The 17228-nt window shown below is 41.2% G+C and overlaps 1 protein-coding gene across 2 annotated transcripts in view; it reads left to right on the top strand.

The window, feature by feature from the left end:
• The window catches only part of BMP6 (bone morphogenetic protein 6), a 264226-nt gene that overhangs the window by 50592 nt on the left and 196406 nt on the right, over nt 1–17228 (top strand). The window lies entirely within an intron of this gene.

Here is a 17228-nt window from a genome sequence, read left to right as displayed (position 1 = left end):
GAAGGATATTTGAAAGGAAAATATATAATTTAATGAGATGCTACTTACAACACTAGTGACATTTCCTAAAGAGAAAAACTTGAATAAAATACATGAAACAAATACTGAATATTTTTGAATAACAGTTGGTATTGGGCAGAGAGATAGCTTTCATATCAGCAGCATTTGGATCAGCAGTTTTTCCTGTTTACTTGGATTTTCTTTTTTCAATAACTATGTTCAGTTTCTTCTTTCTGTGATGGATCTGTTCAAATGTTTTACCTCAGATTGTGTTAGTTTGAGTAGGTAGTGTATTTCTAGTAATTTGTCCATTTCTTCTAGGTTTTCAAATTTATTAAGAGTATAGTTTTTCAATGGCACTTAACAACAACAGTTTTTCATAGAATTCTGTTAGGATTCTGTTTATTTTAGTTGACTCTTTGTATAACTGCCTATTTTAATGCTTCTTTGTGTTATTAGCATCATCTCTTTCTTTTCCTTTGTTAAATTTGCAGGTGGTTTGTTAATTTGATCAATCCCTTCAAAGAACCAGCTTCTACTCTTGTTTTTTTCTTATTTTACTATTCTCTGTTTCATTTATTTCTGTTCAAATCTTTATTGATCGTTTACTTTCTTCTGTTGATTGTAGGCCTTTTTCTAATTGTTGGAGATTTGGGGTTAAGGTGTCGATACTGTTTTCTTTCTTTTTTGATGTGTGCATTTATTGCTATAAATTGACTGCTGAGCACTGCCTTTGTTGTGTCCCAAAGGTTTTGGCATGTTATGTTGACATTCATGTTTGATTTAAGAAATATTTGAAATTTTGTTTAATTTTTTCTATCAACCAGTAGTTTTTAAAGCAGGGTGTAATTCAGTTTCCATGTATCTGATTGTTTTCCTCAATCTTCCTGTTGTTGATTTCTGCCTTCATAGCATTGTGGTCTGAGAAGATGTTGTGTAATATTTCAATGTTTTAAAACTTTTTGAGGCTTGCTTTGTGGCCTAATATATGATGTATTCTGGAGAATGTTCCATATACACTGAAAAAGAATGTATTTGTGTTGTTTGTTGGAGTTTTCCGTATATGTCTATGAGATCTAGTTGGTTGGTTGCATTGTTGAGATCTATTCTGTTTAGTTTCTTTCTAGTTGTTCTGCCTACTGAAAGTGGTGTATTAAAGTCTCGTACTATTACTGTGGATTTGTCTATTTCTCTTTTATTTTGTTAAAGCTTCATTTAAGTGTTTTGAGGCTCTTTCATTGGGTGCACAGATAAATATTATAGTTGTGGCCTCTTGTTGGATTGATTCTTTAATCATATAATGTCCTTCCTTATCTCTTGATGGTTTTTGGCATGACATCTATTTGTCAGAAATTAATATTGACATTCTTGCTCTTTTTTGGTTGCCATTTGTTTGCTATATGTCTTTATTTCTAAGGGGTGTCTGTTGTAGATAACATATCGATGGCCATGTTCTCGTATCCATTCTGCTCATTTGTGTCGAGTGGCACATTGAATCCATTTACATTCAGTTTAACTATTGATCAGTATGAACTTACTGTTGTCAGTTTCTGGGTTGTGTTTCTCGTGATGTTGGTGGTTTCTTCCATGTATTTTTCTGTGCTATGTTTATGTTGTTTACAGATTTTCTTATATACTGTGTTTCAGCATTTACTGAGATTTTATGATCTTCTTCTTTGTATTTTTATGAAAGGTTTATTCATTTTCTTTGAGGTTGCCATGCAATTTTGTATTATCTTCCCGACTTTAAAACAGTCCATTCTATGTTGATAGCAACTTGCCTTCCTTTCCCTCTGGAAGTTCTATAAGTACATCACTTATTCCCTCTCTCTGCATTGTAGTCGTTATAGTTTTCAAACCTACATCAATGGTTCCCTATTTTCAGTCTTGTAGGTTTATTTTATTTTTGATACATCTATGTACCTGGACTGTGAACCACAAGGTTAGTGGTTCAAACCCACCAGCTGCTCCTTGGAAACCCTATGCGGAGTCACTAGGAGTCAGAACTGACTCGATGGCACTTAACACAACAACATATCCAAGTGATTTCCAAGTACATCTTTTTGTCTCTTCCTATTCAGAAATTCTAATTACCTGCCAGTTATTTCTCTTGCTGGTGTCCCACATAATTCTTAGGGTTAAACATTTTTCATTATTTTTTTTTCTGATTGTTCTTGTAAGAGATTAATATTAAAAGATTTCTCTTCAGTTTTGTTAATTCTATCTATCGTCCACTGATTCAGCTGTACTATTTTGACATTCAAACGTGTTATCAATATCTGAAAATTTAGTATTATTCTTCTGGATTTCGATTTGTTCTTTTATATGATTTCTAAATTTTCTACTATTTCATTACTGTGTTTTTGTATTGTTTCCCTGAACTCTTCTGGAGTTTTGCTTGCATTTTCTTTGATTTTTGCCAGTAGTTTCGCTGGTCTCTTTGTTGAATTGGTGTATTTATCAGGTAGTTCCAGTAGCATTTTTTCCTTTAGAAGATATGCTGTTCTTGTATTTGATCTCTTGTTAAAAGTTGTTGTCTCCAAGACACTGTGGTGCTATTGTATTAATCTGTTGATTTTATCTTGGTTTACTTCATCCTGATTTTTTTTTTTTTTAATGCACGCAGACACAGGGGTGTTCAGGCTAGTCTGGTTGCTATTTTGGCAGCACTGGAGCTCTCCCCACCTGTCTGGGTGGATTTGGTAGCAGGTGGGAGTGTGGGCGCGAGCCTCTGATTGCTGGTCATGCAGAGCAGCTGAGGGTGGTCTGTAGACTTGCTGGTCATCATCTGTTGTTGATCCAGGGGTGCTGGAGTGGGTGGTGGCACTCATAGAGTGGGTGGAGCAGCAGGTGTGGTGGGTATGGATGGATACTTGCTCCTGACTGCTGTGTGGGGGTGCTAGTGACTGGACCATGTGTGGGGTGATGATGGGTACCAGTAAAATGGAATCCAGAAGAAGAAAAAGGTAGAGGGAAGAGAAGGGAAAAGAAAAAAAAAAAAAGAGAAAAACAAGGAAGGGAAGAGATAATTGCTAACAAAAAGGGAGAAGGAGAGAAGAAGAGTGTAGCCCATTGCTGATGAAAGTGGGGGCACATGCCTTTGACCAGTGAGGTGTATGAGTGTGCGGCTCATTGTGAAGCTGGCTCAGGGCAGGGCTCCCTGGGATGAAAAACTAACAAAAGGGTGAGATAAGAGGAAGATAAAGAAAAGAGAAGAAAGTAGGGTGGGAGAAGGAAAGAAATAAGAAGAAAGGTAAAGAAAAAAAAGTGGCCCAGCACTAGTAATGGGGGCATGGATTTGACTCACTGCTAGGGGGCAGCGTTTTGGAGGGTGTACTTCTGGTCACTGGGAAGTTGTGCGTCCTCAAGAGGAGGGAGGTCATACCTCTCTAGTCCCCTATCGGTAATGTGTGGGTCCTGGTGAAGTCTTGGGTGAGTGAATCAGGTTATTTGGTTCTTGTTCCCATTGGAATACTGCTTGCAAATACTTTAAAATGGTCATGATGGGTGGGAGTTTACTGCTCCATATGCCTCATTTGTTTTTGTTTAGTCTCTTCCTCTCGTCAGTATTTGATACACTTCTTTATCCTTTCCTTTGAAGCACTGGGTTCCAGGATCATCATCTGTGTCCATTTCACTTGGTTTCTCTGGTCTTTGTGATCAAGGGTCTGGATAGTGTGTCTGCCTAGTGTGCCATCTAGGATTCATATTCATCCTGTTTATACCTTCCCACTATCAGTATGCTTCTTGAGGACAAAGACTATTTCTTCCCCACTGTGGATTTATTATGAGAAAGAGGTTGGGTTGTATCTTCATTAAGAGTTGTTGTAGTTAGGTGATGTTGAATCTGTTCTGAGGGTTTCTGAGAAGCAGCTAGTGGATTTGAACTGCCAACCCTGTGCTTCACAGTCCAGTGCTATCCTATAGTACCACACCAGGAGTCCTTCTTTAAAAGTGGTGGTGGTGGTGGTGTGCCATGGAGTCGGTTCTGACTCATAGAGACCCTGTATAGGGTTTCTGAGGCCATAAATCTTATGGGAACAGAAAGCCTCATCTTTCTCCCGTGGAACAGCTGGTGGTTTCGAACTGCTGACCTTGAGGTTAGCAGTCCAACTGGTAACCACTATGCTACCAGAGCTCATTCAGTGTAATTACATGTAAATGAAATGTTACTATATATAATTCTTAAAAGGATAATTCAGGCTCAGACACTGATTTTCTGGGCTGACACTTCAGGGTTAATAGTTTACTGTAACAATGAATTATCTTTTACAATATTACTGGGCACCTATTGTTAAGAAGGATGCTTGATGTAGCATTGTAGGGTAAACACTGGACTTAGAACCACAAGGTCAACTATTCAAACCCACCAGTTGCTCCTCAGAAACCCTATAAAGGGTTGCTATGAGTCATAACTGACTCTGTGGCACTTAGCAACAGTAACAACATTGCAAAGAAAGAATTGGTTGTTCCGAGGTAGAATTCTTGCCTTCTATCCGCAATAACCTGGTTCAATTCCCAGCCAGTGCATTCCATATGCAGCCACCAGCCATCTGTCAGTGGAGAGTTGTGTCAAGGGGCTTCAAAAAGCTTGTGAGTAAATTCCATTATCTTTTCATCCCATTTTTTTCCGCAAATGTTTTACAGCCTCCTCACATGTTGCTAAGATGCTAAACAGGTTTCAGACGAAGATGTTCATAGGAAGGCTTGGTGATTTACTGCTGAAAATTAGCCAGTGAAAATGTTATGGGTCACATGGGTCTGATGTGCAACTGATCATGGGCATTCGAGAGGACTGGGCAGTGTACATGGGATTACCATCAGTTGGGGGCTGACTTGATAACAGTTAGCAACAACAACTACAATAACTATTACTAAGGCACTGTGTAGGAGACTCAAACAGTTGTTCTTGCTCTTTTGGAGTTTACAATATATCTGTAATAACAAAAGATACAGCATAAAGTGCTTTATTGTAAATAGTAGCTCAGTACTATAGCCACTAAGTTCTGTAGAAATGTGACTCAGTCATAGGTTGCTAAATATTTCTAGCTCTGAACATCATTGCATTTATGTTGTTGCTGTTGAGGTGGAATAAATGCAATTATACTGATGATTATTTTATATTTTTAATAATAAAGGAAACACTGTTTTATTGATGTCTACTTAGATCTTCCAAGGAGCTCTGGTAGCGTAGTGGTTACGAATTAGGCTGCGAACCTTAAGGTCAGCAGTTCGAAACTACCAGCTGCTCTGCAGGAGAAAGATGAGGCTTTCTACTCCCGTAAGGATTTACACCCTTGGAAACCCTGTACAGGGTCGCTATGGGTCGGAACCGACTCGAAGGCACTTAACAACAACAACAACAACAACTTAGATCTTCCAGATATAGCTGTTGTGGTTAGGTGCTGTGAAGTCGGTTCTGACTCAAAGTGACCTTGTGCACAACAGAATGAAACACTGCCCGGTCCTGTGCTATCCTCACACTTGCTATATTTGAGCCCATTGTTGTTGCCACTGTGTCAGTTCATTTAACTGGGAACTTCCTCTTTTCACTCACCCTCTGCTTTACCAAGCACCCTTGTCCTTCTCCAGGGACTGGTCCCTCCTGATAACATGCCCAAAGTAAGAAAGATGAAGGTTCGCTAGCCTGGCTTCTAAGGAGCATTCAGGGTGTACTTCTTCCAAGATAGATTTGTTTGTTCTTCTGGCAGCCCATAGTATTCTTTGCCAGTATTCTTTGCCAACCTCATAATTCAAATGCATCAAGTGCCCATGTTCTGATTTAAGAAAAAAAATACAGTTCTGTATGCATGTGTCAGTGTGTGTCCCTACCACCACCACCCACCCCTTCCATGGTCATAGTATGCTCTCTCAGCATTGATTGTGCATCTGTGTTCTGACATTTCTACTTGAGGGAATAGGCAATATGATGATAGAGAGCTAGATAATTGGTCTGACGTTTAGGCTGCCTGACGACCCAGATGTGCAGCCAGCTGAAGTCAGTTTTGCAATTACGGTATCCTGGGAGTCTGGAGATGCGGGCTTGTAGCAATTGTGAGATACACAGCCTGTAAAATGGGACAGGGTGGTAGAGGCCAATCTTTCCAACTTGTGCCTGCTTACATCCCAGTAAAATGGAAGACACTCATGTGGATTCTCTGCATCTTGGATCAACAGGTTAGTTATCAGAAACCTGTGTTTTGAAGTACAAAGCATCCATCTCAGAAGCAACTTTAGAACATGGAAAAAAATTCTCCATTGTTTTCAGCCTCTCTGCAGTCAGCCCCAGGGGAGGAATAATATTAAGGAGATCTCAAATAAATAAATGAAAACACAAGGCACTCATTTACTTTGAAACAAGAAGACTATATAAGCATTCGTTTAAAAATAAATAGGTAATGATAAAATTCTCTATTTTTACAGTGAATAATGACCTTCATCTAGATGATCTTATTTTTTTTAAAAAGGGTGTGTGTGTGTGATGGTGGTGGGGGAGGCACTGCTAGGAGAAAAACAAAACACCAAAAACAAAGTATGTTTCTAGACATAAAAGGTTTCAAGAAAACATCACCATTTCCCTTTATACCCCAGTCTTTTACCTTTATCTATTTAAATTGTCACTTAAGGGCCAGTGGGTTTCATGCAAAAAGCTTATTTGCTCCAGGGAACGATTTGTCATATAGGAAAGTGGTTTGTGGTCATTGGCAGCTATGTTTGCTTTGTGCCTTGTTCCAGCAGAGCTACTGGGAGATCCCACTGAACACTCACCTTGTGTACCTTTCTATTGTAATGGTGTGGCAGGTTCACAAAGTTGCACAGGTATGCCCTCTGCCTTGCTGAAAGCAAGAATCTATGTCTGTCTGACTATAGTTTGAAACAAATAGTATACCCTATATGGCGACTTCTCCCTACCCACTCTCTTGGCTCGTGGAAGTGGTGAATTATAATTGGACTACAAGGACCAATATATTGTGTAGTCTGGAGTGGTAAGTGCCAAGAGAAAATCTCTGCTGGATCAGGCATGTGTGTCTTGTGTTCTTTTCTAGTCCTGTAAACAAACACAGCTGTTGAGTGAAGGCTCCGGCCCCAGGAATGGCAGACACCAGTGAGAGCCCAGCAGGGGATGGGCGGTTCCAGGCTCCTGGGGAGCAGGCAGCTCTCTCCAGGCTGGCCCTGCATCTTCCCTGGGTTCCAGGATAAGCTGGGTGAGATGCGGGTCAATTCTGTATTTTCAGCTGAGGCCATTAAAAGTATGTGGGATGATTCGTGTGGGAAGGCTTTGGGGGAAAAGAAGGCTGAAACTTCATCTGTTTTCCTCAAGTTAAACCTTGTATTATATACAAAATCTTGGATGTGTTTTTCTGGAGGCAACAGAAGAGAACTCTGCTTACTCTTGTTGTAAAGTCATCTATAACTTTGAGAAAAAGGCGTTAGAAATTCATGGGTGCAGCAAACACAAGGTCGATTTGAACTACAAGGTCAGCGGTTCAAACTCATCAGCTGCTCCTCGGAAACCTCATACAGGGTGACTATGGGTTGGAATCAACTCGATGTCACTTAACAACATAAACAACCACTAAGAATTGGTCTTGGGCCACGTTCTCATTTCTCTCCTCTCCCAAGGCAGCTCTGCAGTTTGGTATGATACCTGTCAAATACAATGAACATGTGTGTGTGATACCTGTCAAATACACGGAGCCTGTTCCAGGGTGGGTCTGCCATATGCCACGTCAGTTATGGTCCTGACAGTGTTGTGTGGAAATCAGACTTCTGCATTCTAGTGAACTCAGGCTCCTCGTTGCCCACCACATTCTTTGTGCTGGAGTCATGCAACCCTGAATAGTTGTTGTTAGGTGCCATTGCACCTGTTCCAACTCCTAGCGACGCTCTGTATGTACTACAGAATGAAACACTGCCCAGTCCAGTGCCATTCTCATCATTGCTGGTATGTTTGATGCCATTGTTGCAGCCGCTGTGCCATTCTGTCTTGTTGAGGGTCTTCCTCTTTTTTGCAGATCCTCCACTTTACCAAGCATGCTGGTCTTCTCCAGGGACTGATCCCTCCTGATAACATTTCTAAGTACATGAGATGAAATCTTACCATCCTCACTTCTAATGAGCATGTGGCTGTGCTTCTCCCAAAACAGATTTGTTTGTCCTTCTGATATCCCATGGGACTTGGAGTGTGTTTGGCAACACCGTAATTCAAATGCATCAATAGTTCTCCCATAGCAAAATAAGGCTCAGGGAGACTAGAAGGGTCAGGTTCCACCAGTTGCCATCAGGTAACGCCAACTCATGGTGACATCATCTATGTCAAGCAGAGCTATACTCCACAGGATTTTCAATGATTGCGGTTTTCTGAGGTACCTCTGGGTGGGTTCAAACCTCTAGCCTTCCAGAAGAGTGTTACTTGTTTGCACCATCCAGGGACTAGCTCAGGAAAACCAGAGACAATTCTTAATCAGTCACAAGTTGTAAATCTTTAGATGTTGGCAGTTTCCAAGGTCAGGGACCTAGAAGGCTCAATCTTGTTCCCTACCCAGGTGGCAAACACATCTATCAACTGGTGCCCATCAAGGCCAGAAAGATGGGCAGTTCAGGACTCTGAAACATTCCTGTTTTGTGAGCATTCCATGCTGTGCCATAATCAGAGCTGCATCCGGGGTTTCCCAAGCCACCCTTGATCTCCCCTGGACTGCTTCTTTCGCTGCCCCCTGCATCTGCTTCTCAAGGCTGTGTTCTCACTGTGTTTGCCCCGGCTCCTCAGAGTAGGTCTCAAGCCTCCACAAGGCTCACTCTTGGTAGCAGCAGCTCACTGTTTCTTTGTTGTATTGCTTTCTGGTCTGTTCCCTCTGAAAGCAGTCCTCCCCTCCCACTGCAGCCAGCCGGGCATCCTCTGGTCCCCTCTCTCCAGGCTGCTCAGGGATTCAAGTGATTTCCTCATGTCAGCCATGTACCAGGAGTGGCTGTTTTATCCTGCTTCATCACTTTCTGTTGTTGCATGCTTCATGACTTTGAGGGTAAGGAAATACTTCTCTCTCCCTTAAGCTCCCTTACTACTTAAAAAACAAACACACTTAATTTTGTTTATTTTTGTTGTCATGGAGTATTATTTACATAGCAAAACACACACTGGATCAACGGATTCCCCATGCACACTTCAGTAACATTGAATATATTCTTTGAGTTATGCAATCATTCTCCCCCCCCCCCTTTTTTTTTTTTGCCAATTTAATAGTTTTCACATATACAACTGAGTCTCTCCCTTCCTTTTGGGGGGGAACAATTTAGGTGAAAGTTGACATAGTTAAATTAACTTTCTAATCAATAATGTAGAATCAATAATTCATACATCAATTGTTCCCTGACATCGGTTGCCATCCCCACAATGTGTCACCATTGTCTCATTTCCTGCCTGGGTTTCCTATCCCTGTTCATCTGGGCTCCCTCTCCCGCCCTGCCTCCGCATCTTTGGTTTTGGACAGATGTTGGTCCCTTGATGTTATAGTTGGTTGTTCTAAGGAGAGCATTCTTCTTATGTGACAGTCCCATCTATAATTTGTCTCAAAAGTGGCCTCTGGGAATTTTAAGTTAGGAGTTTGGATGGGTCAATAATTATGGAGGTTCCTCTAGTCTCTTTTGGACTGTTGAGTCAGGCTTTTTATATGCATATCTATAATGGTGATTGTGTGCTGTGGAGTCAGTTCTGACTCATAGCTCTCTAATCAGCCTTTGGAGTTTTTGTTTATATGGTAGTGATGGTGTGCTATGAAGTCTGCTCCAATTCATAGTGACCCTGTATAGGGTTTCCAAGACTGTAAAGCTTAACAGGAACAGAAAGTCTCATCTTTCTCCTGCAGAACTGCTGGTAGTTTTGAACTACTGACCTTGAGGTTAGCAGCCCGACTTGTAACCACTATGCTACAAAAGCTCCATATATATATATATATACATTTTAACCTATTCTAACAGGGATCTTCAAATGTGGTCCTGGTCAGCATGGACAGCAGGGTAACTGGGCACCATCTAATTCTTTCCGTCTCAGGTTAGAGGAAACTGTGCTTCATGCGGCCCATCGGTCCTTTAGAATGTTGCTTCCTTGAATTTTCAGTTTTCTTCATTTTCCTTTGCTCCAGGCAAAAAGGGAGCAGTAGTTGCTTCTTAGATGACCACACACAAGATGGGGACACCAGACTAGGATGCAGAACATTATCTTTATGAACTATGTTTTTCCAGTTGACATAAATATCCCCCAAGACCACGGTCATTGGTCTTCAAGTCCAGTAGCTCAGTCCCAGTGTCATACATAAGTAGTTTCTGTAACTATGCCCACTCTTGTATAGATATGTGAATATATATATACATATATATATATATATATATGCATACATACACACATATCTATCTATCTATCTATCTATCTATCTATCTATCTATCTATCTATCTATCCATGTAAAATGTAGAAATTTCGGCCCAAGCGTTGTTGACCGTCCAAACCATAGGTTCTGAGGATCAGACTTTAGCTACCAGTAGACATAGCAAACTGTCCCTCATCTGATTATTCAGTAATGCTTGTTAGTAATCTCATACATGAGCCCTGGATATCCACAGACAAATGTAAAAACCTTCCCTAAAAGCCAAGACTGTAAATTCCAAAAAGGCAAGTTCCCCCCGCACCCCCCCCCAAAAAAAGCTAAAGATGATAGAGAGAAACACTGTTAACTGATGATATATGGAGGGGATAATAATCAATGTAATGAAACAAGCTATATGAATGGTTGAATGTGAAGCTGATGAAGTGCCCTGTAAACTTCCACTCAATCCAAAATAAAAACATTTAATAAATTAAAAAAAAAAAAAAGTAGAAATTTCCTCAACCATACTTACATACAAGGGGACTTCAGACAGTAGAAAAATTCCATACTCTTCTAGTTCCATTTTTCACAGAATTTTTGAAGCCCCATGGTATGTATGCAGATGTACTCCTGTACAAGTTTTGTCACGGGTTTAGCATACGTATTTGCCTATGTATTTATTCGCAAATGACTGCTTGTTACTACTGTTGTTGAAGGATTGCTAATATTATAGCATCTGTTGTAGTTACTCTTTACTTGTTGTCTTGTCTTGCAGTTATTTGTGCCCTTTTTCTATCACACAGTCAACCGCAAATGCCAGGATGCCAAGCATTGGGTCTTGGCCTTTGCTGTTCCTCCAGCAGGCCTGCACAGTTCAGAAGTGTCAGGGAATGGCTATGCGGCACTTACTAGACAGTACAGCTCTAGCAGATATCTACCCCAACACATCAAGTAAAGGAGTAATATGTTAGTGACACCCATAGGGAAAAACAAAAGCAAACAAGGTTCTTGGAATGAGCCAGACAATTCCTGAGGAGGAATGGCGAAGGGTAACAACTTAGCCTTGTGAAAGATGCAGTGAAACAAAGCTACACTCTATCTTCCTAACTTGTGCTTGCTTAAGTGATGAGTAAACTGAGAATTCTTCACCTGGGAGCTGCCATCAGAACCTTTTAAGGATTCCCCACTAGGTTCTAGATGTAGCAAAGTGTGAGCACCTCTGGCTTGTGCATCAGCTGTGTTGAGCTGGGTCAAGTTCTGTCCAGGTGTAAGTATTTATATGAGCTTCAGCTCCCTATTAACACGCCCTCTGCAGGGATTTTTTGGTTTTCTGCATTTTCTGGCTTTGAATTAAAAATCTGAAAGATTTTTTTGGTAGGGTCACACAAACATGGAAAACTATTCAAGTGGTTTCCATAAGCATTTTGTAACTGTAGGAAAAGAAGATATTTTTTAAAATTACAAATATTGTGTATCTTTAAAATTCAAACAAGAAAAAATATGTAAGGTCAAAGAAGCTGACTCCCTTGGGTCTTTCCAGTATTCACGACTCGCTCCTTTTCTTGTCTTGCATTGTCTAGGACCTCTGTGCTTGTTGTTAGCTGCCATGAAGGCAGTTCCTGACTCGGGGTGACCCCATGCACAGCAGAGAGAAATGCTGCCTGGGTCTGTACCATCCCTATGATTGGACTGTTGAGATCCATGGGGTTTTCATTGGCTGCTTGTGGGATGTATACCACCAGGTCTTTCTTCCTACTCTTTCTTAACTAGCTTAGCATTACAACAACAAATCAGCCTCCACTGACAAATGGGTGGTGTTAGCAGGTGAGGCGCACTGGCCAGGAATCAAACCTTGGTCTCCCTCATGGAAGGCAACAGTTCTACCATGGAGTCACCACTGCCCCTAGGGCCTCTATTATAATATAATTGTGACAATGGGCATCCATGGAAGTAGAAACGTATGTAAACAGATTTTCCAATTTTGAATCAGTCTTACATCCTGGAATAAACCCTTACTCATCATAGATAATTAGTTTAATTGAGTACTATTTTAGCATCTTTGCTTACATGGGATTGGTGTATATTTCCATTTGGGTTTTTATTCCTGTCAACGTTTGGTATCAGAGTTATTAAGTCACGTATAGAGTGGATTTATACAAGGAACTTGGAGGCTTTATGCTCACCCCTCCAACACCAGCCCCCTCAATATCATGGAACATTTAAATAATACAGTGTAAATTTATTTAAAATAAGAAAATCAGCCACATCCTGTTTTTAAGTGGTTGAATGTACTTTCAAGTGAATGGGTATCTAAAGTGCCTAGTCAGTGATGTGTGTTAGCTTACATCATTGTTAAATACTAGGTCCTGCTGGTTTGGTTCAAATAATAGTGAAAATTTATGCTCTCTAAAGGGATGACAGAAACCACATGTAATAATTGGTTTGCCTCAGTTCAGCCGTTGTGCCCCACTGAGTAAAGACTGACTATCTAAAGAGCTGATGATCTTTTTTAAAACTTTTTATTGTGACTTGAGTGAAGGTTTAAAGAGCAGATGATCAGTTTTACATTCAACAAATCATACACTTGGTTTCATCTCAATAATTGCAGTCCCCTCCATGTAACATCAAGTATTTCACTTTATCCCTGTGATTCTTGTTTCCATTCCTCCTCTCCTAGCTCTTCTGAATTTTGTCCTTTTGGTCTTGAATGATTGACCATTCTGTGATGTGCACACTTCACTAGTGTTGTTATCCCCCCTGTAAACCTATCTACTGCTAGGAGAGCTGGGAATTTCCCCCTCCACATTTTCTCTAAGTCCTGGACATTTCAAAGGGTTTATTTATCCATCAATATAAATATGTGTACTTGGAGTTTTCATTCACAATGACTCTGTTGATTTTATCTTGCCCACACCCTTTCTCTGGTAGCGTAGTGATTATGAATCAGGCTGCAAACTGCAAGGTCACCAGTTCGAAACTACCAGCTGTTCCGTGGGAGAAAGATGAGGCTTTCTGCTCCTGTAAAGATTTACAGCCTTGGAAACCATGTACAGGGTCGCTATGAGTCGTTTCCCACTCCACGGCACATAACAACAACAACACCCTTTCTTCATTATAGATCTCACCAGGGTACTTTGCTGACATATGGACACAAACTCAGAGTTTCTAGGGAAGGAGACTGAGAGGGCTCTATAGCATCACAATGACCCCAGGTGATTCCTTGTGTTAGGAAATGTTGAGAAGCAATGGTGTACTTGGAGTAAACTCAGAACAGTAACAGCGGTGATTTTCAAGCTGCACTGCCCACTGCAGTCACGGGATAGTGTTTAAAATCCCTGATGTCTAGTCACAGCTCGTTAGTGGCGTCCTTCTCTGGAGATGCGGCCTGCGTTGAGTCGTTGAGTCTCAGCATTCTTGAGAATCAAGTGGTATTTAGTTTTAGATAATTGTGGACTCCTTGGCTCACTGGGTATATTGAGTAGCTCTTTGTCTTTGCAATAACAGGAATGAGACTGAGACCATCCTCCTGCTCTGACATTTTTTTTTTTTTTAATTGAAGTTCATTCTACTGGAAATCATACCAACCAATCAAATTAAAGCTCTGCAGAAAACAAAAACAAAAACAGATGTATTTCTGTTACATAGTAAGTGTTCATTCAACGTTAACCACTGCTATTTTGTGGCACTGTAGGATTAAGCACTGGTCTGTTAACCAGAAGGTCAGTGGTTCAAACCCACCAGCTGCTCCTTGGAAATCCTAAACAGGGTCCCCAACAACAGCACAATGAACAACAACGACCCCATCCAGAAATCAGCTGGTGGTCATCCAACTCCTTAAACTCATTAAACTGTGACAAATCTCAACTCCGTGGCCCACTCAAGATTTCTTTTGATTTGCTGTTTGTGTGTTCTATATTGGCTTCATCTTTGGGTGTCTGCTTCTGGGCTTAGAGGTTTAATTCTGCCCTGAGTTGACCCAGATGTGAAACTATCTCTCTGTCACACAAAACCTTCACCATGAGATAAATATACAGCACTTAGGAAGAAAGACCTGGTGATCTGGAAAATCAGCCTATTAGAGATAATAACAGTGTGAGCCCATTGTGTGTGGGATGGCAACTAACAACACAGAGCACTTACATAAGGTAATTTCTATTATACCCCATTTTCAGATAATAAAACTGAGGCACAGAGAGGTACTATGACTTTGCCCCAGGCCAGTTAGTAACTGTAAGTGGTGAACTGAAAGCTTCATTCAGGCATACTAGACAAAGTCTCTCTCTCCCTTAGTGCTATTTGCTGGCATGCTCTCTTGCCTCTCAATGGGAGTTAGGAGGAGGGTTGTTACATGGAGTGATGGCCTTGCAGATTGTGCAGCAAACACCTAAAATGGCACATCATCCCATTTCTCAGAGCTTCTTTGAGCTGCCTTGCCATCCAGGGGGTTGCCACTTTGTCTACATCTGTACCATTAGCCACCCTGCAGAAGTTCCTCTTGTGGGATCATTCCTGGGGATTCCACATTCCTCCTAGAGGATTTTGCAGAGCATTTCTGCTCTCAGCTAGTTCCTCTTCTCAACTTCTTCAAACTCACCAAGGCACTAGTCCAGATACTCTTCATTTCCATTGTAATTATCACAGCACAAGGCAGGTCCTCCACATGCCATCTTTCTCCCTCTCCCATGTGCAGACTCTTGTCCCACAGTCTTTCTTCTCCTGAGTGAATCTAAAGCCGGTCCCATAGTCTTCAAGGCCCACAGACCTATTCTGTCAGTAATAAATGTACTGATTGATGATGAAGTTATCAATACTGAAGGAACCAGTTGAGCATAGTTCAGCAGCCAGAACCTGTAAGTACGGCCATAGTGAGCCAAACTCCACACGCAATGCCAACTTACTTACAGTGACAATAACTGTCACGGGGACCAGGCACTGTACCCTCCTCCCAGTTGTTCTCTTCCTGAGGACTGATGCAGTAGGGGCTGTCTTATAGCCGGGAGTTTGCTAGGTGAAACATGGAACCAAAATGTAAGTGTTAGCCCAACTTCCAAACTCCGTTTCTGTTCATAATTCCTGAGCTAATGATTCTTTTTTTTTTTTTTTAAGGAAGTAGTAACTCTGAACCCACCTTGCTCCCCCTTCCCACATCCCAACCAGTGATTCAAACATTCTTACGTTCTTTCTTTAGGTATTTTACAGGATATTTGATCTGCTAACTTCCATGACTTGGAGGGCTTTGGCCATTCTGTTGTAGAATTCTCACCTGGCATGCAAGAGACCAGGGTTCGAGTCCTGGCCAGTACACCCCATGTGCAGACACCACCCACCTGTCAGTGGAGGTGAGCACCTTGCCATTAATGCTAAGCAAGTTTCAGTGGAACTTCCCGACTAAGATGGATAGGAAGAAAGGTCTTGTGGTTTATTTTTGGAAACCAGTCAATGAAAGCCCTAGGAATCATAATGGCTTCATCCTTACCAATCATGGCGATGAGGTGGGACCCGGGAGTATTTCGTTATGTTGGGAGCTGACTCCACCTGAGCTACCACTAACACTCAGACGCCTTGAAGGTCTGGGAACCAATCTATCTCCTTATGTTGGTTTTACGCCTCTTAATTGGATTCATTTTGGGTTCATTTTAAAATTTAGCTTCCAGAGGGCAAATATCTTGAAGAGGAGTCACTGTAGTCCCCATATGCTGTTAACAGCCAGGAAAATGACAGAAGAAAATTACCGAGGGAAACCTACTAGAGTCTGCTTTAATAGAATTTTACCCAGCTAATGCCTGATGCTGCTTCTGTAATTTCCCAGTTGCACGGGCACCCAAATGGTATACATAAAATCCCAGTACCATGCTTTCTGTATTCTTAATTCCCATTGGAACATATGTATAAGCCCAATTTAACAAGTTATGCTGTTAATTATGGCATTTTAGGTGAAGCCAATGAGTCCTCATATTCCAAAGGGAATTAGAGAAGGAATAGGAGAAGAGTGAACATCTGGTTTTAATAGTGATCACTCATCATAATAAGTTTTCCCGGTGGCTGTGATTGCGCAGATTCAGTAGACTAGGAGGAAAGCAGGGGTCATTGTAAAGAGGGTCCTGAGGTTAGATTAGGAACAGGAGTGTCATGTGCACCATGTAAACATAGAAGTCAGGAGCAAGCTCTTTAAAGTTGATTTAGAATGTACACCATAGTTATACGTCCATCCACGTGTCTGTGTGTTTGAAAAAAAGCATCCTAAAGGCAACAGCTTTAATAGAAACAGAAACAAAGAGAGATTTGTATATGGATTAAGTACGAGTATAGAACTTCAGATTTTAATACCAGATAATTCTAATACAAACCTTCTGGTTTAATGAAACTGCATGCACGTGTCTGCTTCCTGTTTCAGAAGCAGCTGAGTAGGTTGTTTGTAATTCACATGTGTTCGTTACCCTACTTTTAAAAAAAAAAATGTTTTATTGTGAATTATGTGGTAGTTTACATGAGAGAACATTAGCTTTACATTCATCCTATCGTATATCATTACATTGCCATGGTTACAATCCCCTCTATTCATCATCAACCAACCAAAGGGTATACCCTGCAAGCCTGCCCCCTGGTCGTCAGCACACAGCCCCTCTCCCTCTCTGGGTCTAGAGGCCCCAGCCGTTCCATCTCTCCACATAGTCATCTCTGCCTCCATTTCTGGCGTCACTGTTTCTCTGGGTAGGGTACCGCACTCCACGCTTTTCCCTTGATGGTCCCAGGGACCTCTGCTCCTGGACTCTAAAGTCAATCACTCCCCTCCTTTTGCTACAAAACATCTACCTTTATATTTCCAACCCTCACAGTCAGTCCTGATAGCAATTATTCACTATTGTTCC

This window comes from Chrysochloris asiatica, unplaced genomic scaffold (assembly GCF_000296735.1).
Source record: "Chrysochloris asiatica unplaced genomic scaffold, ChrAsi1.0 scaffold00060, whole genome shotgun sequence".
Lineage (NCBI taxonomy): Eukaryota > Metazoa > Chordata > Mammalia > Afrosoricida > Chrysochloridae > Chrysochloris > Chrysochloris asiatica.
Note: the sequence above shows the minus strand (reverse complement) of the source record. Positions and strands in the feature narration are given on the sequence as shown.